Raw genomic sequence first — 19,490 nt, 5'->3', positions numbered from 1 at the left:
GCTGCTTTGTGTTTGGATTGTGTTATTGTGATACACCTCCACCAACATATATTGGGGTGAGGCGGTAGGGCCGCTTTGAGTTGGGATTATGGCATTGTGATACACCTCCACCCGCATATATTGGGGTGAGGCGGTAGGGCCGCTTTATGTTGGGATTGTGGTATTGTGATACACCTCCACCCGCATATATTTGGGTGAGGTGGTAGGTCCGCTTTGTGTTGGGATTATGGTATTGTGATACACCTCCACCCGTATATATTAGGATGACGCGGTGGGGCCGCTTTGTGTTGGGATTGTGGTATTGTGATACACCTCCACCTGCATATATTGAGGTGAGGCGGTAGGGCCGCTTTGTGTTGGGATTGTGTTATTGTGATACACCTCCACCAACATATATTGGGGTGAGGCGGTAGGTCCGCTTTGAGTTGGGATTATGGCATTGTGATACACCTCCACCCGCATATATTGGGGTGAGGCGGTAGGGCTGCTTTATGTTGGGATTGTGGTATTGTGATACACCTCCACCCGCATATATTTGGGTGAGGTGGTAGGTCCGTTTTGTGTTGGGATTATGGTATTGTGATACACCTCCACCCGTATATATTAGGATGACGCGGTGGGGCCGCTTTGTGTTGGGATTGTGGTATTGTGATACACCTCCACCTGCATATATTGAGGTGAGGCGGTAGGGCCGCTTTGTGTTGGGATTGTGGAATTGTGATACACCTCCACCAACATATATTGGGGTGAGGTGGTAGGTCCGCTTTAAGTTGGGATTGTGGCATTTTGATACACCTCCACCCGCATATATTGGGGTGAGGCGGTAGGGCCGCTTTATGTTGGGATTGTGGTATTGTGATACACCTCCACCCGCATATATTTAGGTGAGGTGGTAGGTCCGCTTTGTGTTAGGATTATGGTATTGTGATACACCTCCACCCGTATATATTAGGGTGACGCGGTAGGGCCGCTTTGAGTTGGGATTGTGGTATTGTGATACACCTCCACCCGCATATATTGTGGTGAGGCGGTAGGGCCGCTTTGTTTTGAGATTGTGGTATTGTGATATACCTCCACCCGCATATATTGGGGTGAAGCGGTAGGGCCACTTTGTGTTGGGATTGTGGTATTGTGATACACCTCCACTCGCATATATTGGGGTAAGGCGGTAGGGCCGCTTTGTGTTGAGATTGTGGTGTTGTGATACACCTCCACCTGAATATATTAGGGTGAGACGGTAGGGCCGCTATGTATTGGGATAGTGGTATTGTGATACACCACCAACCGCATATATTTTTGTAAGGCGGTAGGGCTGCTTTGTGTCAAGATTATGGTGTTGTAATGCACCTACTCCCGCATATATTGGGGTGAGACGGTATGGCCGCTTTGTGTTGGGATTGTGGTATTGTGATACACCTCCACCCGCATATATTGTGGTGAGGCGGTAGGGCCGCTTTGTTTGAGATTGTGGTATTGTGATACACCTCCACCCGCATATATTGGTGTGAGGCGGTAGGGCCGCTTTATGTTGGGATTGTGGTATTATGATACACCTCCACCAGCATATATTGGGGTGAGGTGGTGCGTCCGCTTTGAGTTGGGATTGTGGCATTGTGATACACCTCCACCCGCATATATTGGGGTGAGTCGGTAGGGCCGCTTTGTGTTGGGATTGCGGTATTGTGATACACCTCCACCCGCATATATTGGGGTGAGTCGCTAGGGCCGCTTTGTGTTGGGATTGTGGTATTGTGATACACCTCCACCTGCATATATTGGGGTGAGGCGGTAGGGCCGCTTTGTGTTGGGATTGTGGTATTGTGATATACCTCCACGTGCATATATTAGGGTGAAGCGGTAGGGCCACTTTGAGTTGGGATTGTGGTATTGTGATACACCTCCACTCGCATATATTGGGGTAAGGCGGTAGGGCCGCTTTGTGTTGAGATTGTGGTATTGTGATACACCTCCACCTGAATATATTAGGGTGAAGCGGTAGGGCCGCTATGTATTGGGATAGTGGTATTGTGATACACCACCAACCGCATATATTTTTGTAAGGCGGTAGGGCTGCTTTGTGTCAGGATTATGGTGTTGTAATGCACCTACTCCCGCATATATTGGGGTGAGACGGTATGGCCGCTTTGTGTTGGGATTGTGGTATTGTGATACACCTCCACCCGCATATATTGTGGTGAGGCGGTAGGGCCGCTTTGTTTTGAGATTGTGGTATTGTGATACACCCCCACCCGCATATATTGGGGTGAGGCGGTAGGGCCTCTTTGTGTTGGGATTGTGGTATTGTGATACACCTCCACCTGCATATATTGGGTGAGGCGGTAGGGCTGCTTTGTGTTTGGATTGTGTTATTGTGATACACCTCCACCAACATATATTGGGGTGAGGCGGTAGGGCCGCTTTGAGTTGGGATTATGGCATTGTGATACACCTCCACCCGCATATATTGGGGTGAGGCGGTAGGGCCGCTTTATGTTGGGATTGTGGTATTGTGATACACCTCCACCCGCATATATTTGGGTGAGGTGGTAGGTCCGCTTTGTGTTGGGATTATGGTATTGTGATACACCTCCACCCGTATATATTAGGATGATGCGGTAGGGCCGCTTTGTGTTGGGATTGTGGTATTGTGATACACCTCCACCTGCATATATTGAGGTGAGGCGGTAGGGCCACTTTGTGTTGGGATTGTAAAATTGTGATACACCTCCACCAACATATATTGGGGTGAGGTGGTAGGTCCGCTTTAAGTTGGGATTGTGGCATTTTGATACACCTCCACCCGCATATATTGGGGTGAGGCGGTAGGGCCGCTTTATGTTGGGATTGTGGTATTGTGATACACCTCCACCCGCATATATTTAGGTGAGGTGGTAGGTCCGCTTTGTGTTAGGATTATGGTATTGTGATACACCTCCACCTGTATATATTAGGGTGACGCGGTAGGGCCTCTTTGAGTTGGGATTGTGGTATTGTGATACACCTCCACCTGCATATATTGGGGTGAGGCGGTAGGGCCGCTTTGTGTTGGGATTGTGGTATTGTGATACATCTCCACTCGCATATATTGGGGTAAGGCGGTAGGGCCGCTTTGTGTTGAGATTGTGGTATTGTGATACACCTCCACCTGAATATATTAGGGTGAGGCGGTAGGGCCGCTATGTATTGGGATAGTGCTATTGTGATACACCACCAACTGCATATATTTTTGTAAGGCGGTAGGGCTGCTTTGTGTCAGGATTATGGTGTTGTAATGCACCTACTCCCGCATATATTAGGGTGAGACGGTATGGCCGCTTTTGTGTTGGGATTGTGGTATTGTGATACAACTCCACCCGCATATATTGTGGTGAGGCGGTAGGGCCGCTTTGTTTTGAGATTGTGGTATTATGATACACCTCCACCCGCATATATTGGGGTGAGGCGCTAGGGCCGCTTTGTGTTGGGATTGTGGTATTGTGATACACCTCCACCTGCATATATTGAGGTGAGGCGGTAGGGCTGCTTTGTGTTTGGATTGTGTTATTGTGATACACCTCCACCAACATATATTGGGGTGAGGCGGTAGGACCGCTTTGAGTTGGGATTGGAGTATTGTGATATACCTCCACTCGCATATCTTAGGGTGAAGCGGTAGGGCCGCTTTGTGTTGGGATTGTGGTATTGTGATACACCTGCACTCGCATATATTGGGGTAAGGCGGTAGGGCCGCTTTGTGTCTTGATTGTGGTATTGTGATACACCTCCACCCGAATATATTGGGGTGAGGCGGTAGGGCCACTTTGTGTTGGGATAGTGGTATTGTGATACACCACCACCCGAATATATTGGGGAAAGGCAGTAGGGCTGCTTTGTGTTGGGATTGTGGTGTTATAATGCACCTACACCCGCTTATATTGGGATGAGACGGTAGGGCCGCTGTGTGTTGGGACTGTGGTATTGTGATACACCTCCACCTGCATATATTGGGGTGAGGCGGTAGGGCCACTTTGTGTTGGGATTGTGGTATTATGATACACCTCCATCAGCATATATTGGGGTGAGGTGGTACGTCCGCTTTGAGTTGGGATTGTGGTATTGTGATACACCTCCAACTCGCATATATTGGGGTAAGGCGGTAGGGCCGCTTTGTGTTGAGATTGTGGTATTGTGATACACCTCCACCTGAATATATTAGGGTGAGGCGGTAGGGCCGCTATGTATTGGGATAGTGGTATTGTGATACACCACCAACCGCATATATTTTTGTAAGGCGGTAGGGCTGCTTTGTGTCAGGATTATGGTGTTGTAATGCACCTACTCCCGCATATATTGGGGTGAGACGGTATGGCCGCTTTGTATTGGGATTGTGGTATTGTGATACACCTCCACCCGCATATATTGTGGTGAGGCGGTAGGGCCGCTTTGTTTTGAGATTGTGGTATTGTGATACACCTCCACCCGCATATATTGGGGTGAGGCGGTAGGGCCGCTTTGTGTTGGGATTGTGGTATTGTGATACACCTCCACCTGCATATATTGAGGTGAGGCGGTAGGGCTGCTTTGTGTTTGGATTGTGTTATTGTGATACACCTCCACCAACATATATTGGGGTGAGGCGGTAGGGCCGCTTTGAGTTGGGATTATGGCATTGTGATACACCTCCACCCGCATATATTGGGGTGAGGCGGTAGGGCCGCTTTATGTTGGGATTGTGGTATTGTGATACACCTCCACCCGCATATATTTGGGTGAGGTGGTAGGTCCGCTTTGTGTTGGGATTATGGTATTGTGATACACCTCCACCCGTATATATTAGGATGACGCGGTAGGGCCGCTTTGTGTTGGGATTGTGGTATTGTGATACACCTCCACCTGCATATATTGAGGTGAGGCGGTAGGGCCGCTTTGTGTTAGGATTGTGGAATTATGATACACCTCCACCAACATATATTGGGGTGAGGTGGTAGGTTCGCTTTAAGTTGGGATTGTGGCATTTTGATACACCTCCACCCGCATATATTGGGGTGAGGTGGTAGGGCCGCTTTATGTTGAGATTGTGGTATTGTGATACACCTCCACCCGCATATATTTGGGTGAGGTGGTAGGTCCACTTTGTGTTGGGATTATGGTATTGTGATACACCTCCACCCGTATATATTAGGGTGACGCGGTAGGGCCGCTTTGAGTTGGGATTGTGGTATTGTGATACACCTCCACCTGCATATATTGGGGTGAAGCGGTAGGGCCACTTTGTGTTGGGATTGTGGTATTGTGATACACCTCCACTCGCATATATTGGGGTAAGGCGGTAGGGCCGCTTTGTGTTGAGATTGTGGTATTGTGATACACCTCCACCTGAATATATTAGGGTGAGGCGGTAGGGCCGCTATGTATTGGGATAGTGCTATTGTGATACACCACCAACCGCATATATTTTTGTAAGGCGGTAGGGCTGCTTTGTGTCAGGATTATGGTGTTGTAATGCACCTACTCCCGCATATATTGGGGTGAGACGGTATGGCCGCTTTGTGTTGGGATTGTGGTATTGTGATACACCTCCACCCGCATATATTGTGGTGAGGCGGTAGGGCCGCTTTGTTTTGAGATTGTGGTATTGTGATACACCTCCACCCGCATATATTGGGTGAGGCGGTAGGGCCGCTTTATGTTGGGATTGTGGTATTATGATACACCTCCACCAGCATATATTGGGGTGAGGTGGTGCGTCCGCTTTGAGTTGGGATTGTGGCATTGTGATACACCTCCACCCGCATATATTGGGGTGAGTCGGTAGGGCCGCTTTGTGTTGGGATTGCGGTATTGTGATACACCTCCACCCGCATATATTGGGGTGAGTCGCTAGGGCCGCTTTGTGTTGGGATTGTGGTATTGTGATACACCTCCACCTGCATATATTGGGGTGAGGCGGTAGGGCCGCTTTGTGTTGGGATTGTGGTATTGTGATATACCTCCACGTGCATATATTAGGGTGAAGAGGTAGGGCCACTTTGAGTTGGGATTGTGGTATTGTGATACACCTCCACTCGCATATATTGGGGTAAGGCGGTAGGGCCGCTTTGTGTTGAGACTGTGGTATTGTGATACACCTCCACCTGAATATATTAGGGTGAAGCGGTAGGGCCGCTATGTATTGGGATAGTGGTATTGTGATACACCACCAACCGCATATATTTTTGTAAGGCGGTAGGGCTGCTTTGTGTCAGGATTATGGTGTTGTAATGCACCTACTCCCGCATATATTGGGGTGAGACGGTATGGCCGCTTTGTGTTGGGATTGTGGTATTGTGATACACCTCCACCCGCATATATTGTGGTGAGGCGGTAGGGCCGCTTTGTTTTGAGATTGTGGTATTGTGCTACACCTCCACCCGCATATATTGGGGTGAGGCAGTAGGGCCGCTTTGTGTTGGGATTGTGGTATTGTGATACACCTCCACCTGCATATATTGAGGTGAGGCGGTAGGGCTGCTTTGTGTTTGGATTGTGTTATTGTGATACACCTCCACCAACATATATTGGGGTGAGGCGGTAAGGGCCGCTTTGAGTTGGGATTATGGCATTGTGATACACCTCCACCCGCATATATTGGGGTGAGGCGGTAGGGCCGCTTTATGTTGGGATTGTGGTATTGTGATACACCTCCACCCGCATATATTTGGGTGAGGTGGTAGGTCCGTTTTGTGTTGGGATTATGGTATTGTGATACACCTCCACCCGTATATATTAGGATGACGCGGTGGGGCCGCTTTGTGTTGGGATTGTGGTATTGTGATACACCTCCACCTGCATATATTGAGGTGAGGCGGTAGGGCCGCTTTGTGTTGGGATTGTGGAATTGTGATACACCTCCACCAACATATATTGGGGTGAGGCGGTAGGGCCGCTTTAAGTTGGGATTGTGGCATTTTGATACACCTCCACCCGCATATATTGGGGTGAGGCGGTAGGGCCGCTTTATGTTGGGATTGTGGTATTGTGATACACCTCCACCCGCATATATTTAGGTGAGGTGGTAGGTCCGCTTTGTGTTGGGATTATGGTATTGTGATACACCTCCACCCGTATATATTAGGATGACGCGGTGGGGCCGCTTTGTGTTGGGATTGTGGTATTGTGATACACCTCCACCTGCATATATTGAGGTGAGGCGGTAGGGCCGCTTTGTGTTGGGATTGTGGAATTGTGATACACCTCCACCAACATATATTGGGGTGAGGTGGTAGGTCCGCTTTAAGTTGGGATTGTGGCATTTTGATACACCTCCACCCGCATATATTGGGGTGAGGCGGTAGGGCCGCTTTATGTTGGGATTGTGGTATTGTGATACACCTCCACCCGCATATATTTAGGTGAGGTGGTAGGTCCGCTTTGTGTTAGGATTATGGTATTGTGATACACCTCCACCCGTATATATTAGGGTGACGCGGTAGGGCCGCTTTGAGTTGGGATTGTGGTATTGTGATACACCTCCACCTGCATATATTGGGGTGAGGCGGTAGGGCCGCTTTGTGTTGGGATTGTGGTATTGTGATACACCTCCACTCGCATATATTGGGGGTAAGGCGGTAGGGCCGCTTTGTGTTGAGATTGTGGTATTGTGATACACCTCCACCTGAATATATTAGGGTGAGGCGGTAGGGCTCCTATGTATTGGGATAGTGCTATTGTGATACACCACCAACCGCATATATTTTTGTAAGGCGGTAGGGCTGCTTTGTGTCAGGATTATGGTGTTGTAATGCACCTACTCCCGCATATATTGGGGTGAGACGGTATGGCCGCTTTGTGTTGGGATTGTGGTATTGTGATACACCTCCACCCACATATATTGTGGTGAGGCGGTAGGGGCGCTTTGTTTTGAGATTGTTGTATTTTGATACACCTCCACCCGCATATATTGGGGTGAGGCGGTAGGGCCGCTTTGTGTTGGGATTGTGGTATTGTGATACACCTCCACCTGCATATATTGAGGTGAGGCGGTAGGGCTGCTTTGTGTTAGGATTGTGTTATTGTGATACACCTCCACCAACATATATTGGGGTGAGGCGGTAGGGCCGCTTTGAGTTGGGATTATGGCATTGTGATACACCTCCACTCGCATATATTGGGGTAAGGCGGTAGGGCCGCTTTGTGTTGGGATTGTGGTATTGGGATACACCTCCACCTGCATATATTGGGGTGAGGCGGTAGGGCCGCTTTATGTTGGGATTGTGGAATAGTGATACACCTCCACCCGAATATTTTGGTGTGAGGGTAGGGCCGCATCGTGTTGGGATTGTGGCAATGTGATACACCTCTACCCAAATATACTAGGGTGAGGCGGTAGGGCCACCTTGTGTTGGGATTGTGGTATTGTGATATACCTCCACCCGTATATATTAGGGTGAAGCGGTAGGGCCGCTTTGTGTTGGGATTGTGGTATTGTGATACACCTCCACTCTCATATATTGGGGTAAGGCGGTAGGGCCACTTTGTGTTGGGATTGTGGTATTGTTATACACCTCCACCCAAATATATTGGGGTGAGGCAGTAGGGCCGTTTTGTGTTGGGATAGTGGTATTGTGATACACCACCACCCAGATATATTGGGGTAAGGAGGTAAGGCTGCTTTGTGTCGGGGTTGTGGTGTTGTAATGCACCTACACCCGCATATATTGGGGTGGAACGTTAGGCCGCTTTGTGTTTGGATTGTGGTATTTTGACACCACTCCACCCGCATATATTGGGGTGAGGCGCTATGGTCGCTTTGTGTTGGGACTGTGGTATTGTGATACACCACCACTCGGATATATTGGGGTAACGCGGTAGGGCTGCTTTGTGTTGGGATAGTGGTATTGTCATACGCCACCACCCGCATATATTGGGGTAATGCGGTAGGGCTGCTGTGTGATGGGATTGTGGTATTGTAATGCACCTACACCCGCATATATTGGGGTGAGACGGTAGGGCCGCTTTGTGTTGGGATTGTGCTATTGTGATACACCTCCACCCCCATATTTTGGGGTAAGGCGGTAGGGCCGCTTTGTGTTGGGATTGTGGCATTGTGATACACCTCCACCCGTATATATTGGGGTGAGGCGGTAGGGCCGCTTTCTATTGGGATTATGGTATTGTGTTACACCTCCACCTGCATATATTAGAGTGAGGCGGTAGGGCCGCTTTGTGTTGGGATTGTGGTATTATGATACACCTCCACCAGCATATATTGGGGTGAGGTTGTACGTCCGCTTTGAGTTGGGATTGTGGCATTGTGATACACCTCCACCCGCATATATTGGGGTGAGTCGGTAGGGCCGCTTTGTGTTGGGATTGTGGTATTGTGATACACCTCCACCCGCATATATTGGGGTGAGTCGCTAGGGCCGCTTTGCGTTGGGATTGTGGTATTGTGATACACCTCCACCTGCATATATTGAGGTGAGGCGTTAGGGCCGCTTTGTGTTGGGATTGTGGAATTGTAATACACCTCCACCAACATATATTGGGGTTAGGTGGTAGGTCCGCTTTAAGTTGGGATTGTGGCATTTTGATACACCTCCACCCGCATATATTAGGGTGAGGCGGTAGAGCCGCTTTGTGTTGGGATTGTGGTATTGTGATACACCTCCACCCGTATATATTTGGGTAAGGCGGTAGGGGCGCTTTGTGTTGGGATTATGGTATTGTGATACACCTCCACCCATATATATTAGGGTGAGGCAGTAGGGCCGCTTTGAGTTGGGATTATGGCATTGTGATACACCTCCACCCGCATATATTGGGGTGAGTCAGTAGGGCCGCTTTGTGTTGGGATTGGAGTATTGTGATACACCTCCACTGGCATATATTAGGGTAAGGCGGTAGGGCCGCATTGTGTTGGGATTGTGGTATTGGGATACACCTCCACTACATATATTGGGGTGAGGCGGTAGGGCCGCTTTATGTTGCGATTGTGGAATTGTGATACACCTCCACCCAAATATTTTGGTGTGAGGCGGTAGGGCCGCTTTGTGTTGGAATTATGGTATTGTGATACACCTCCACCAGCATATATTGGGGTGAGGTGGTACGTCCGCTTTGAGTTGGGATTGTGGCATTGTGATACACCTCCACCCGCATATATTGGGGTGAGTCGGCAGGGCCGCTTTGTGTTGGGATTGTGGTATTGTGATACACCTCCACCCGCATATATTGGGGTGAGTCGCTAGGGCCATTTTGTGTTGGGATTGTGGTATTGTGATACACCTCCACTTGCATATATTGAGGTGAGGCGGTAGGGCCGCTTTGTGTTGGGATTGTGGAATTGTGATACACCTCTACCAACATATATTGGGGTGAGGTGGTAGGTCCGCTTTAAGTTGGGATTGTGGCATTTTGATACACCTCCACCCGCATATATTGGGGTGAGGCGGTAGGGCCGCTTTGTGTTGGGATTGTGGTATTGTGATACACCTCCACCTGCATATATTGGGGTGAGGCGGTAGGGCCGCTTTGTGTTGCGATTGTGGTATTGTGATATACCTCCACCCGCATATATTAGGGTGAAGCGATAGGGCCACTTTGTGTTGGGATTGTAGTATTGTGATACAACTCCACTCGCATATATTGGGGTAAGGCGGTAGGGCCGCTTTGTGTTGAGATTGTGGAATTGTGATACACCTCCACCCGAATATATTGGGGTGAGGCGGTAGGGCCGCTTTGTGTTGGGATTGTGGTATTATGATACACCTCCACCAGCATATATTGGGGTGAGGTGGTACGTCCACTTTGAGTTGGGATTGTGGCATTGTGATACACCTCCACCCGCATATATTGGGGTGAGTCGGTAGGGCCGCTTTGTGTTGGGATTGTGGTATTTTGATACACCTCCACCCGCATATATTGGGGTGAGTCGCTAGGGCCATTTTGTGTTGGGATTGTGGTATTGTGATACACCTCCACTTGCATATATCGAGATGAGGCGGTAGGGCCGCTTTGTGTTGGGATTGTGGAATTGTGATACACCTCTACCAATATATATTGGGGTGAGGTGGTAGGTCCGCTTTAAGTTGGGATTGTGGCATTTTGATACACCTCCACCCGCATATATTGGGGTGAGTCAGTAGGGCCGCTTTGTGTTGGGATTGGAGTATTGTGATACACCTCCACTGGCATATATTGGGGTAAGGCGGTAGGGCCGCATTGTGTTGGGATTGTGGTATTGGGATACACCTCCACTACATATATTGGGGTGAGGCGGTAGGGCCACTTTATGTTGGGATTGTGGAATTGTGATACACCTCCACCCAAATATTTTGGTGTGAGGCGGTAGGGCCGCATTGTGTTGGGATTGTGGCAATGTGATACACCTCCACCCAAATATACTAGGGTGAGGCGGTAAGGCCGCTTTGTGTTGGGATTGTGGTATTGTGATACACCTCCACCAGCATATATTAGGGTGAGGTTGTACGTCCGCTTTGAGTTGGGATTGTGGCATTGTGATACACCTCGACCCGCATATATTGGGGTGAGTCGGTAGGGCCGCTTTGTGTTGGGATTGTGGTATTGTGATACACCTCCACCCGCATATATTGGGGTGAGTCGCTAGGGCCGCTTTGTGTTGGGATTGTGGTATTGTGATACACCTCCACCTGCATATATTGAGGTGAGGCGTTAGGGCCACTTTGTGTTGGGATTGTGGAATTGTGATACCCCTCCACCAACATATATTGGGGTGAGGTGGTAGGTGCGCTTTAAGTTAGGATTGTGGCATTTTGATACACCTCCACCCGCATATATTGGGGTGAGGCGGTAGGGCCTCTTTGTGTTGGGATTATGGTATTGTGATACACCTCCACCCGTATATATTAGGGTGAGGCGGTAGGGCCGCTTTGTGTTGGGATTGAGGTATTGTGATACACCTCCACCCGCATATATTTGGGTGAGGCAGTAGGGCCTCTTTGTGTTGGGATTATGGTATTGTGATACACCTCCACCCGTATATATTAGGGTGAGGCGGTAGGGCCGCTTTGTGTTGGGATTTTGTATTGTGATACACCTCCACCTGCATATATTGGGGTGAGGCGGTAGGGCCGCTTTGTGTTGCGATTGTGGTATTATGATACACCTCCACCAGCATATATTGGGGTGAGGTGGTACGTCCGCTTTGAGTTGGGATTGTGGCATTGTGATACACCTCCACCCGCATATATTGGGGTGAGTCGGTAGGGCCGCTTTGTGTTGGGATTGTGGTATTGTGATACACCTCCACCCGCTTATATTGGGGTGAGTCGCTAGGGCCATTTTGTGTTGGGATTGTGGTATTGTGATACACCTCCACTTGCATATATTGAGGTGAGGCGGTAGGGCCGCTTTGTGTTGGGATTGTGGAATTGTGATACACCTCTACCAACATATATTGGGGTGAGGTGGTAGGTCCGCTTTAAGTTGGGATTGTGGCATTTTGATACACCTCCACCCGCATATATTGGGGTGAGGCGGTAGGGCCGCTTTGTGTTGGGATTGTGGTATTGTGATACACCTCCACCCACATATATTTGGGTGAGGCGGTAGGGCCGCTTTGTGTTGGGATTATGGTATTGTGATACACCTCCACCCGTATATATTAGGGTGAGGCGGTAGGGCCGCTTTCTGTTGGGATTGTGGTATTGTGATACACCTCTACCTGCATATATTGGGGGTGAGGTGGTAGGGCCGCTTTGTGTTGGGATTGTGGTATTGTGATATACCTCCACCCGCATATATTAGGGTGAAGCGGTAGGGCCACTTTGTGTTGGGATTGTGGTATTGTGATACACCTCCACTCGCATATATTGAGGTGAGGCGGTAGGGCCGCTTTGTATTGAGATTGTGGTATTGTGATACACCTCAACCCGCATATATTGGGGTGAGGTGGTAGGGCCGCTTTGTGTTGGGATTGTGGTATTGTGATACACCTCCACCTGCATATATTGAGGTGAGGCGGTAGGGCTGCTTTGTGTTAGGATTGTGTTATTGTGATACACCTCCACCAACATATATTGGGGTGAGGCGGTAGGGCCGCTTTGAGTTGGGATTATGGCATTGTGATACACCTCCACTACCATATATTGGGGTAAGGCGGTAGGGCCGCTTTGTGTTGGGATTGTGGTATTGGGATACACCTCCACCTGGATATATTGGGGTGAGGCGGTAGGGCCGCTTTATGTTGGGATTGTGGAATTGTGATACACCTCCACCCGAATATTTTGGTGTGAGGCGGTAGGGCCGCATCGTGTTGGGATTGTGGCAATGTGATACACCTCCACCCAAATATACTAGGGTGAGGCGGTAGGGCCGCTTTGTGTTGGGATTGTGGCATTGTGATATACCTCAACCCGTATATATTAGGGTGAAGCGGTAGGTCCGCTTTGTGTTGGGATTGTGGTATTGTGATACACCTCCACTCTCATATATTGGGGTAAGGCGGTAGGGCCACTTTGTGTTGGGATTGTGGTATTGTGATACACCTCCACCCGAATATATTGGGGTGAGGCGGTAGGGCCGCTTTGTGTTGGGATAGTGGTATTGTGATACACCACCACCCAGATATATTGGGGTAAGGAGGTAAGGCTGCTTTGTGTCGGGGTTGTGGTGTTGTAATGCACCTACACCCGCATATATTGGGGTGGAACGTTAGGCCGCTTTGTGTTGGGATTGTGGTATTGTGACACAACTCCACCCGCATATATTGGGGTGAGGCGCTATGGTCGCTTTGTGTTGGGATTGTGGTATTGTGATACACCACCACTCGGATATATTGGGGTAACGCGGTAGGGCTGCTTTGTGTTGGGATAGTGGTATTGTCATACGCCACCACCCGCATATATTGGGGTAAGGCGGTAGGGCTGCTGTGTGATGGGATTGTGGTATTGTAATGCACCTACACCCGCATATATTGGGGTGAGACGGTAGGGCCGCTTTGTGTTAGGATTGTGCTATTGTGATACACCTCCACCCCCATATTTTAGGGTGAGGCGGGAGGGCCGCTTTGTGTTGGGATTGTGGCATTGTGACACACCTCTACCCGTATATATTGGGGTGAGGCGGTAGGGCCGCTTTCTGTTGGGATTATGGTATTGTGATACACCTCCACCTGCATATATTAGAGTGAGGCGGTAGGGCCGCTTTGTGTTGGGATTGTGGTATTATGATACACCTCCACCAGCATATATTGGGGTGAGGTGGTACGTCCGCTTTGAGTTGGGATTGTGGCATTGTGATACACGCCCACCCGCATATATTGGGGTGAGTCGGTTGGGCCGCTTGGTGTTGGGATTGCGGTATTGTGATACACCTCCACCCGCATATATTGTGGTAAGGCGGTAGGGCTGCTTTGTGTTGGGATTGTGGTATTGGGATACACCTCCACCTGCATATATTTGGGTGAGGCGGTAGGGCCACTTTGTGTTGGGATTGTGGCAATGTGATACACCTCCACCCAAATATACTAGGGTGAGGCGGTAGGGCCGCTTTGTGTTGGGATTGTGGTATTGTGATATACCTCCACCCGCATATATTAGGGTGAAGCGGTACGGCCGCTTTGTGTTGGGATTGTGGTATTGTGATACACCTCCACTCTCATATATTAGGGTAAGGCGGTAGGGCCACTTATTGTTGGGATTGTGGTATTGTGATACACCTCCACCCGAATATATTGGGGTGAGGCGGTAGGGCCGCTTTGTGTTGGGATAGTGGTATTGTGATACACCACCACCCGCATATATTGGGGTAAGGAGGTAGGACTGCTTTGTGTAGGGGTTGTGGTGTTGTAATGCACCTACACCCGCATATATTGGGTTGAGACGTTAGGCCGCTTTGTTTTAGGATTGTGGTATTGTGATACACCTCCACCCGCATATATTGGGGTGAGGCGGTAGGGCCGCTTTGTGTTGGGATTGTGGTATTGTGATACACCTCCACCCGCATATATTTGGGTTAGGGGGTAGGGCCGCGTTGTGTTGGGATAATGGTATTGTGATACACCTCCTCCCGTATATATTGGGGTGAGGCGGTAGGGCCGCTTTGTGTTGGGATTGTGGCATTGTGATATACCTCTACCCGCATATATAATGCTAAAGCGGTAGGGCCGTTTTATGTTGGGATTGTGGTATTGTGATACACCTCCTCTCGCATATATTGGGGTAAGGCGGTAGGGCTGCTTTGTGTTGGGATTGTGGTATTGTGATACACCTCCACCCCAATATACTGGGGTGAGGCGCTAGGGTCGCTTTAAGTTGGGATAGTTGTATTGTGATACACCACCACCCGCATATATTGGGGTAAGGCGGTAAGGCTGCTTTGTGTTGGGATTGTGGCAATGTGATACACCTCCACCCAAATATACTAGGGTGAGACGGTAGGGCCGCTTTGTGTTGGGATTGTGCTGTTGAAATGCACCTACACCCGCATATATTGGGGTGAGGCTGTAAGGGCGTTTTGTGTTGGGATTGTGGTATTGTTATACACCTCTACCCGCATATATTGGGGTAAGGCGGTAGGGCCGCTTTGTGTTAGGATTGTGGTATTGGGATACACCTCCACCTGTATATATTGGGGTAAGGAGGTAGGGCCGCTTTCTGTTGGGATTGTGGTATTGTAATACACCTCCACCCACATATTTCGGGGTGAGGCGGTAGGGCCGCTTTATGTTGGGATTGTGGCATTGTGATATACCTCTACCCGCATATATTAGGGTGAAACGGTAGGGCCGTTTTATTTTGGGATTGTGGTATTGTGATACACCTCCTCTCGCATATATTGGGGTAAGGCTGTTGGGCCGCTTTGTGTTGGGATTGTTGTATTGTGATACACCTCCTCCCGAATATATTGGGGTGAGGTGCTAGGGCCGCTTTAAGTTGGGATAGTGGTATTGTGATACACCACCACCCGCATATATTGGGGTACGGCTGTAGGGCTGCTTTGTGTTGGGATTTTGGTGTTGTAATGCACCTACACCTGCATATACTGGGGTGAGGCGGTAGGGCCGCTTTGTGTTGGGATTGTGGTATTGTGATATACCTCTACCCGCATATATTAGGGTGAAGCGGTAGAGCCGGTTTGTGTTGGGATTGTGGTATTCTAATACACCTCCACTCGCATATATTGGGGTAAGGTGGTAGGGCCGCTTTGTATTGGGATTGTGGTATTGTGATATACCTCCACCCGCATATATTGGGGTGAGGCGGTTGGGCCACTTTGTGTTGGGATTGTGGTATTGTGATACACCTCCACCCCAATATACTGGGGTGAGGCGCTAGGGCCGCTTTAAGTTGGGATAGTTGTATTGTGATACACCACCACCCGCATATATTGGGGTAAGGCGGTAGGGCTGCTTTGTGTTGGGATTGTGGTGTTGTAATGCACCTACACCCGCATATATTGGGGTGAGACAGTAGGGCCGCTTTGTGTTGGGATTGTGGTATTGTAATGCACCTACACCCACATATATTGGGGTGAGGCGGTAAGGGCGTTTTGTGTTGGGATTGTGGTATTGTGATACACCTCCACCCGCATATATTGGGGTAAGGCGGTAGGGCCGCTTTGTGTCGGGATTGTGGTATTGGGATACACCTCCACCTGCATATATTGGGGTAAGGAGGTAGGGCCGCTTTATGTTGGGATTGTGGTATTGTGATACACCTCCACCCGCATATATTGTGGTAAGGCGGTAGGGCCGCTTTGTGTTGGGATTGTGGTATTGTGATACACCTCCACCCGCATATATTGGGGTGAGGCGGTAGGGCCGCTTTGTGTTGGGGTTGTGGTATTATGATACACGTCCACCCGCATATATTTGGGTGAGGGGGTAGGGCCGCTTTGTGTTGGGATAATGGTATTGTGATACACCTCCTCCCGTATATATTGGGGTGAGGCGGTAGGGCCGCTTTGTGTTGGGATCGTGGCATGGTGATATACCTCTACCCGCATATATTAGGGTAAAGCGGTAGGGCCGTTTTATGTTGGGATTGTGGTATTGTGATACACCTCCTCTCGCATATATTGGGGTAAGGCGGTAGGGCCGCTTTGTGTTGGGATTGTGGTATTGTGATACACCTCCACCCCAATATACTGGGGTGAGGCGCTAGGGCCGCTTTAAGGGATAGTGGTATTGTGATACACCACCACCCGCATATATTGGGGTAAGGCGGTAGGGCTGCTTTGTGTTGGGATTGTGGCAATGTGATACACCTCCACCCAAATATACTAGGGTGAGACGGTAGGGCCGCTTTGTATCGGGATTGTGGTGTTGTAATGCACCTACACCTGCATATATTGGGGTGAAGCTGTAAGGGCGTTTTTAGTTGGGATTGTGGTATTGTGATACACTTCCACCCGCATATATTGGGGTAAGGCAGTAGGGCCGCTTTGTGTTGGGATTGTGGTATTGGGATACACCTCCACCTGCATATATTGGGGTAAGGAGTTTGGGCTGCTTTGTGTTAGGATTGTAGCATTGTGATACACCTCCACCCGCATATTTTGGGGTGAGGCGGTAGGGCCGCTTTATGTTGGGATTGTGGCATTGTGATATACCTCTACCCGCATATATTAGGGTGAAACGGTAGGGCCGTTTTAAGTTGGGATTGTGGCATTGTGATACACCTCCTCTCGCATATATTGGGGTAAGTCGGTTGGGCCGCTTTGTGTTGGGATTGTTGTATTGTGATACACCTCCACCCGAATATACTGGGGTGAGGTGCTAGGGCCGCTTTAAGTTGGGATAGTGGTATTGTGATACACCGCCACCCGCATATATTGGGGTAAGGCTATAGGGCTGCTTTGTGTTGGGATTGTGGTATTGTAATGCACCTACACCCGCATATACTGGGGTGAGGCGGTAGGGCCGCTTCGTGTTGGGATTGTGGTATTGTGATATACCTCCACCCCCATATATTAGGGTGAAACGGTAGAGCCGCTTTGTATTGGGATTGTGGTATTGTGATACACCTCTGCTCGCATATATTGGAGTAAGGCGGTAGGGCCGCTTTGTGTTGGGATTGTGGTATTGTGATACACCTCCAACCGCATATATTGGGGTGAGGCGGTTGGGCCGCTTTGTGTTGGGATTGTTGTATTTTGATACACCTCCACCCCAATATACTGGGGTGAGGCGCTAGGGCCGCTTTAAGTTGGGATAGTGGTATTGTGATATACCACCACCCGCATATATTAGGGTGAAGCGGTAGAGCCGCTTTGTGTTGGGATTGTGGTATTGTGATACACCTCCACTCGCATATATTGGGGTAAAGCGGTAGGGCCACTTTGTGTTGGAATTGTGGTATTGTGATACACCTCCACCCGCATATATTGGGGTGAGGCGGTTGGGCCGCTTTGTGTTGGGATTGTGGTATTGTGATACACCTCCACCCGAATATACTGGGGTGAGGTGCTAGGGCCGCTTTAAGTTGGGATAGTGGTATTGTGATACACCACCACCCGCATATATTGGGGTAAGGCGGTAAGGCTGCTTTGTGTTGGGATTGTGGTGTTGTAATGCACCTACACCCGCATATATTGGGGTGAGACGGTAGGGCCGCTTTGTGTTGGGATTGTGGTGTTGTAATGCACCTACACCCGCATATATTGGGGTGAGGCGGTAAGGGCGTTTTGTATTGGGATTGTGGTATTGTGACACACCTCCACCCGCATATATTGGGGTAAGGCGGTAGGGCCGCTTTGTGCTGGGATTGTGGTATTGGGATACACCTCCACCTGCTTATATTGGGGTAAGGAGGTAGGGCCGCTTTATGTTGGGATTGTTGTATTGTGTTACACCTCCACCCGCATATTTCGGGGTGAGGCGGTAGGGCCGCTTTATGTTGGGATTGTGGCATTGTGATATACCTCTACCCGCATATATAAGGGTAAAACGGTAGGGCCGTTTTCTGTTGGGATTGTGGTATTGTGATACACCTCCTCTTGCATATATTGGGGTAAGGCGGTTGGGCCGCTTTGTGTTGGGATTGTTGTATTGTGATACACCTCCACCCGAATATACTGGGGTGAGGTGCTAGGGCCGCTTTAAGTTGGGATAGTGGTATTGTGATACACCACCACTCGCATATATTGGGGTAAGGCGGTAGGGCTGCTTTGTGTTGGGATTTTGGTGTTGTAATGCACCTACACCCGCATATACTGGGGTGAGGCGGTAGGGCCGCTTTGTGTTGGGATTGTGGTATTGTGATATACCTCCACCCGCATATATTAGGGTGAAGCGGTAGAGCCGCTTTGTGTTGGGATTGTGGTATTGTGATACACCTCCACTCGCATATATTGGGGTAAGGCGGTAGGGCCGCTTTGTGCTGGGATTGTGGTATTGTGATACACCTCCACCTGCATATATTGGGGTGAGGCGGTTGGGCCACTTTGTGTTGGAATTGTGGTATTGTGATACACCTCCACCTGCATATAATAGGGTGAGGCGGTAGGGCCGCTTTGTGTTGGGATTGTGGTATTGTGATATACCTCCA

The sequence above is a fragment of the Nicotiana tomentosiformis genome, chromosome 8 (assembly GCF_000390325.3).
Source record: "Nicotiana tomentosiformis chromosome 8, ASM39032v3, whole genome shotgun sequence".
In the NCBI taxonomy this organism is placed as follows: domain Eukaryota; kingdom Viridiplantae; phylum Streptophyta; class Magnoliopsida; order Solanales; family Solanaceae; genus Nicotiana; species Nicotiana tomentosiformis.
This window is presented reverse-complemented; position numbering follows the sequence as displayed.